Source organism: Balaenoptera borealis (assembly GCF_965194805.1).
Source record: "Balaenoptera borealis genome assembly, chromosome: 1".
NCBI lineage: Eukaryota > Metazoa > Chordata > Mammalia > Artiodactyla > Balaenopteridae > Balaenoptera > Balaenoptera borealis.
Genome location: NC_138860.1, coordinates 40,739,092 through 40,746,485, shown reverse-complemented (window position 1 = coordinate 40,746,485; position 7,394 = coordinate 40,739,092). Strand labels below are relative to the sequence as shown.

The 7,394-nt window shown below is 40.7% G+C and overlaps 1 protein-coding gene across 1 annotated transcript in view; it reads left to right on the top strand.

Moving 5' to 3' along the window:
* RD3 (RD3 regulator of GUCY2D) overlaps positions 1 to 7,394 on the top strand; it is a 411,139-nt gene that overhangs the window by 57,384 nt on the left and 346,361 nt on the right. The gene's annotated exons all lie outside the window — the stretch shown is intronic.

Genomic DNA, 7,394 nt, shown 5'->3' with positions numbered 1-7,394 from the left:
TTCATATTCAAATTGCAATGCATAATTGTCTTTAGGTATAATTACTGGAAAATTAGAGGCCAAAAAATACAGTTGAAGCAAATATGCAACACTAGTTGCTTTAAGGCTAACCATATCGCAACTAACTTGATAATGATGAAGCTAAGTTAACAGTAAATTATAATTAAAGCAAGAATGGCAGCAATTGAAGACCTTGACCCAAATATGGCAATACTGACTGTAGACCAATGACAAAGCACTGGTCTAGAGACAGTCAGGTGTGGGCGAGGCTACATCAGAGCTTTCCCTGGAAGCCAGACTTCTTGGTGGGATACTAAATTAGAAATTAGAAATCCTCGATAAGAACTAATATCTCATTGATTTTGGTTTATGAATTCCAAATTAGATTATCTTTTAATAATTCACTTATCAAGCTACTAGAGAGTAGCTCCTAGGTGTACATAAAAACCGGAGTGTATGGACTTGTAAGTAGTTTGTCCGAAAGGACTAAAGGGAAGAGTCACTTTCTTGGGTCTGTTTGAGGCCCGTCAGGTTGGCCTTGGGTAGTTTTGAGAATCAGTGGTTGGAAGGCTCTGGAACACAGCTGAATTTCTATTCACAGGGTCTTAGGCGAAACCAGGAGCAAAATATGAAACTTGAGAGTCAGGGACATTTATTCCAACTCTCTTGCCTTCTACAATAAGAGTTTGCCGGGACCTCAGGAGGAAGGGGAGTGTTTTAACCTGACACTCCCAGTTAGGTTAGCACGGAGGTTAATGTGCCTTGGAAGTTCTTCATATTTGCTGATTATAACACAAACCTCCTCAAAGCAACGAAGACGGATGCTGGTGACCTGCAGAAGAGTTACAATGCTTTATTTGTGGCTAAAAAATTAAGTGAAGGAAAGACGAGGTAGCAGTCTGTCAGAAAACCTAGAGTACCAGTTTCCAAAGGGTACAATGTCGTGGTATTTCTGCCTTAGAAAATAACACTTTACAATTGCGTAAAAACAACACTTTTAACCTTTGAAAATATATTTATATATGTTACTTTGATCTCCAGCAAGGAGGTGCAATTTAAGTCTCAGGTGACTGGAGGCAGTTTGCAGTTCTCTGACCTCCTTTTTCTTTCCTCTTTCCTCAACACTCCATTTCCTTCTCCTTGGGTTCACACCCCTCCTAATATATCCTTTCTCTCTTGTTCTTTCTGTTCCGTTTCTCAGTGGTTGCTTTAGTGGCTGGCCCAGGCCTTGCTTATTCTTGAAATGAACCTACAGGAATTTCTAGGGTCACTCAGATTTAAAGAGGTGGCTGATCCTGGAATCAAAGTCTAATTCAATCTAGATCTTTTGGTACCTCTTTAAGAAATCAAAATATTTGACTTTTTGGTGTGTTAAAAAACAAAATTCACTGAGGAAATTTAAGGACCCAATTGGTTTTATCCAGGGATTCATGAATGGGGCAGCATCACATCCAGGGATTAGAAAGGAGCTCCAAGGATCATACAAAATGGAAGGTTTTTATAGACAGAGGGGGACAGGCAAAAGAGTGATTACCACATCCTTCTTTGGGGGATGGAAGGGGTCTATTGAGGGGATTACCACGCTACTGCTGACCAGGAAATTCCAGACTGACTGGTTTAAAATTACATTCCTCGGAGAGGCTGAAACTGCAATTAGGTAGGTACTAAGTTTTACTTTGGTGATGTGGGTTCAGCACAAGTGACTCCATTTGGGTCCTGTTGTTTTGTCTTTAGCAAGTGAATCAGGTAGAACGCTTCACTCCTGGAGAGTGACCCTAGTGAGTGGGTTTATGAACTGTGAGTGACTCATACATAGCATAGGCTATCTCCTGCCTCTACCTCACTGAGGCTGCCAGCACCAGCTTCCATGTATCTTTGTTATGAAACCTACAGTTCAGTAATTTGGGGATAGTTATGGGTTGAACTGTGTCCCTCAATGCCCCACCCCCCAATACTTGTGATGAAGCCATAACCCTCAGTACCTCAAAATGTGAACTTATTTGGAGATAGGGTCTTTAAAGAGGTAATCAATTTAAAATGAGGTCAATAGGGTGGGCCCATATCCAGTATGACTGGAGTCATTATCAAAAGGGAAATTTGGACACAGAGACAGATTCAAATAGAGGGAAGACAATGTGAAGAGACACAGGGAGAAGCCAAGGCAACGAGAGAGGCTTGGAACAGATGTTTTCCTCACAGCCCTTAGAAGGAGCCAACCCTGCCAATACTTTGATCTCAGACTTCCAGCCTCCAAAACCCCTAGCAAACGAATACAGGGAGCAACAGAGCCCAGGGGACTAATTTTACTACCTCCTCACAGAATTATTTTAAGAATTAAATGAGCTAACCTAAGGAGGTAGAAGACCTGTACTCAGAAAGTTATAAGACACTGATGAAAGAAACTGGAGGCAACACAAACAGATGCAAAAATATACTGTGTTCATGGACTGGAAGAATTAATATTGTTAAAATGACCATACTACTCAAGTCAATCTACAGATTCAATGCAATCCCTATCAAAATACCAATGGCATTTTTCGCAGAACTAGAACAAATAATTTTAAAAATTGCGTGGAAACACAAAAGACCCTAAGTAGCCAAAACAATCTTGAGAAAGAACAGAGCTGGAGGTAACAAGCTCCATGACCTCAGACTATCCTACAAAGCTATGGTAATCAAAACTGTATGGTACTGGCACAAAAACAGACACATAAATAAATGAAACAGAATAGAGAGCTCAGAAATAAACACCCATATTTATGGTTAAAAAGGAAGTAAGAATATACAATGGAGAAAAGACAGTCTTTTCAATATGTGGTGCTGGGAAACTGAACAGCTACATGTAAAAGAATAAATTAGAACATTTTCTCACACCATACACAAAAATAAACTCAAAATGGATTAAAGACCTAAATGTAAGACTGGATACTATAAAACTCCTAAAAGAAAACATAGGCAGAATACTCTTTAACATAAATTGTAGTAACATTTTTTTTTGGATCAGTACCCTAAGGCAAAGGAAACAAAAGCAAAAATAAACAAATAGAACCTAATTAAACTTAAAAGCTTTTGCACAACAAAGGAAACCACTGACAAAACAAAAAGAAAACCTACTTGAACGGGAGATAATATTTGCAAATGATATGACCAATAAGGGGTTAACATCCAAAGTATGTAAACAGCTTATACAACTCAATATCAAAAAGCCAAACAACCCAATTAAAAAATAGGCAGAAGGGGCTTTCCTGGTGGCGCAGTGCTTCAGAGTCTGCCTGCCAATGCAGGGGACACAGGTTCGAGCCCTGGTCTGGGAAGATCCCACATGCTGCGGAGCAACTGGGCCCGTGAGCCACAATTACTGAGCCTGCGCAACTGGAGCCTGTGCTCCGCAACAAGAGAAGCTGCGATAGTGAGAGGCCCGTGCACCGCGATGAAGAGTGGCCCCCACTTGCCGCAATTGGAGAAAGCCCTCGCACAGAAACGAAGACCCAACACAGCCATAAATAAATAAATAAATAAATAAAATTTAAAAAAAAAAATGGGCAGAAGATATTTAGATGGCCAACAGGCACATGAAAAGATACTCATTGTCACCAATCATCCGAGAAATACAAATCGAAACCACAGTGAGATAACATATCACACTTGTCAGAATGGCTATCATCAAAAAGACCACAAATAACAAACGTTGGAGAGGGTGTGGAGAAAAGAGAACTCTTGTAGACAGTTGGTGGGAATGTAAATTGGTGCAGCCACTGAGGAAAACAGTATGGAGGTTCCTTAAAAAACTAAAAATAGAACTACCATATGATCTAACAATTCCACCCCTGGGTATATATCAGAAGAAAATGAAAACATTAATTAAAAAGATACATGCACCCCAGTGTTCATAGCAGTATTATTTACAGCTGGCAAGATATGGAAGCAACCTAAGTGCCCATCAGCAGACAAATGGAAAAAGAAGATGTGGTACATATATACAATGGAATGCTACTCAGCCATAAGAAGAATGAAATAATGCCATTTGCAGCAACATGGGTGGACCTAGAGATGATCATACTAAGTGAAGTAAATCAGACAGAAAAAGACAAATATCATATGATATCACTTATATGTGGAATCTAAAAAATGATACAAATCATTTACAAAACAGAAACAGACTCACAGACATAGAAAACAAACTTATGGTTACCAAAGGGGAAAGGAGGTGGGGGAGGGATAAATTAGGAGTTTGGGATCAACATATACACACTACTGTATATAAAATAGTAAACAAGGACCTACTGTATAGCACAGGGTATGCTATTCGATATTCTGAAATAACCTTTTGGGAAAAGAATCTGAAAAATAATAGATATATGTATATGTATAATCAAATCACCTTGCTGTACACCTGAAATTAACACAACATTGTAAATCAACTCTACTCCAATATAAAATTTTTTAAAAAACAAATTTTCCCATAAAAAGATGAAATTTTGAAATTTGCAACATGGATGCACTTAGAGGGTATTATGCTTAGTGAAATAAGTCAGAGCGAGGCAAATACTGTGTGTTCTCACTTATATGTGGAATCTAAAAAGCTGAATTCATAGAAACAGAGTAGAATTGTAGTTGCCAGGGGCTTGGGGGTGGAGATGTTGGTCAAAGGGTGCAAACGTCCAGTTAGAAGATGAATAAGTTCTGGGGATCTAATGTACAGCAAGGTGACTATAGTTAACAATACTGTATTATATGCTCGAAAGGTGCTAAGAGACTACATCTTAACTGTTCTTACCACAAACACCACCACCACAAAACAGTAATTATGTGAGTTGATGGAGGTACTAATTAATCTTATTGTAGTAATCATTTCACAGTATGTACGTGTATTAAATCATCACATTGTACACTTTAAACTTATACAATGTTGTATGTCAATTACATCTCAATAAAGCTGGGAAAAAAATGCAATTTTTAAAAAAGAGGTTACTCACTAAGGGTGCTGACCTTGTAGCCTAGGCTGTGCCCATGAACAGTCAATAGTACTGAGCACTCAAAAGGAAGGTCACCCTCACATGCTGTTTTGGGGGCCCCATCAAGTAGACAGTGAGGCAAACCGTGAGGAGAAATAAAATTAAAACCAATAAATCAGAGCAGGGATATGCAAAGCCCCTTTAAAAATCAAAAAATGAAAGGCTCCTGGATATACAAAACAGGAGTCTTATTTGATTAATATATTAGCATAACTCAGTACAGAATGATTTCCCCTGGGGCTGAGGTGAGGAGTGGGGATTGTCAACCAGAAACTTTGGTTCGGAAAGGGAGAACTGAGGTGCCTTTGTCAGCTAAGCCTGGCTAAGAGTACCCAGACTGGGGATGAAGATATCAGACTTTCCTGGGAGGTCTTTGATGGGAACTAAACCCCAGGGCCCATCTGGGAATGGGAGAGTCCAGTGTGGCCAGGAAGTAGTGCCAAGGTAGAGCTCAAATATAATAGAGTGATTCAGAGTAAGAATCCTCTGCCTCTGTGAAACCCGGTGTCGCAGTTTGCATTTAAAAAGGACAAAGCACAGGAAAGAAAATCTGTAAAGGTCCTTGTGCTCTGAGTGAAGAATTAAGGATCTCTGGCTGGTGATTCTTGTCTGCAAGGAACAGGAAAGGCATCAAGCTTGCCAGACGGACCCGCCTTTGGGATTTCACCATCCCAGGGAGTGGTAGTCATCCTTTTGTCCATTCATTCATTCATTCAAACATTTTTGAGCCAGACCCTGTGCTAAATCTAGGGGATACAAAAATAAATTTTAACTACCAGTCTGACTAAGAACCTTAACCTAAGGGATCTGTGTAATCTATAATCCAGTTCAAACAAGCGTCTGCTGGCTTCCCCGGGGGGTTAGGAAGGGCAGCTCTAACACGGAGGAGCACAAGGTTAATCGAGCAGAGCAGAGGCCGTGTAAAATGCCAGTCCACCTGGGGACCTGGGTCCAAAACCTCACCACCTCTTGCTGCGCACATTAACTGGGACACGTTACAGCAAAAATACAGCCCCAGTTAGGCTACAAGCACTGCCACTGATAAGCACTTAGCCAAAATTATCATGAGCTAAGCAAGGTTAGTTAAGCAGATGTTAACTGAAAAAAAATGCACAACCTAAAAGTTGAGAATTATATTTTACTCTGTGGACTTACTGAGGACCTAAGTCCAGGAGTCAGACACTCAGATGGCTCTGAGGGACTGTTCCAAAGAGGTAAGGGAGGAGCCAGGGTATATAAGAGTTTTTGTTGAAAAACAAACAAAGAAACAAACAAAACATGTAGTCCAACATCAAAAGATTACTGCTAATCACAAAAACAGACATCTCAAGTTAATGATTTTAGTGTTTTTCTATGTATGGGAAGATGCAAGAGTTTGGACTCATTGAAATCATTCCTTTGCTATGCACGTTAACTATTTTAGGGCCAGTATCCTGTTTTTCTCCATCTTGAATCCCCTCAGGGCACACCGTCAGGGGCGGCTACAGTGGCTGATGGCTTTATGGGTGCAACATCCTTTGTTTACTAAAATGGCAGGTGATATTCTTTGTCCACACAGATCTTTCTAGAATGCCTCCAGGGGCCTTTCAGATATGTTCACCGACTCCCCCATTGGCTGGCTTCCCTGACTGAGCAATCCCTGTTTGGTCCAGAAACAAACCAGCCCAAAGTTATCCCAGGATTCTTAGTCTAGATGGCACTTTGCTAAGACAGTGCCCTATATTTTCAAAATTTTGTCGTTGTTCAAGCCAGGTTGTTCATTCCTTGTTCAAGCATGGATGTCAAGACTAGTGAACCTAAGAGCCACCTTTCTGGGATCAGAGTAGATGGAGAAAGTGTACTGTTTCCCTCTCAGTGCTTTGCATGAATTTGTATATTTCAACATACAACTTTCTATGCTGAGGTTCAAAAGCATTTATTCAAGTAGGCAAAATTAAACAAAGCAAAGCACTTTAGCCCTATTCCAGATCAGGGCTCATTGCCCTACCTACAAAATACAGAGATTGGTCTTTTTTTTTAAGGATTCTTTTTTAAAAATTTATTTATTTTATTTATTTTTGTCTGCGTTGGGTCTTCGTTGCTGCGCACGGGTTTTTCTCTAGTTGTGGCAAGCGGGGGCTACTCTTCATTGCGCACGGGATTCTCATTGCAGTGGCTTCTCTTGTTGTGGGGCACAGGCTCTAGGCGCACGGACTCAGTAGTTGTGGCTCGCTGGCTCTAGAACACAGGCTCAGTAGTTGTGGCACATGGGCTCAGTAGTTGTGGCTCATGGGCTCTAGAGCACAGGCTCAGTAGTTGTGGCACATGGGCTTAGTTGCTCTGCGGCATGTGGGATCTTCCTGGACCAGGGCTCGAACCCGTGTCCCCTGCATTGGCAGG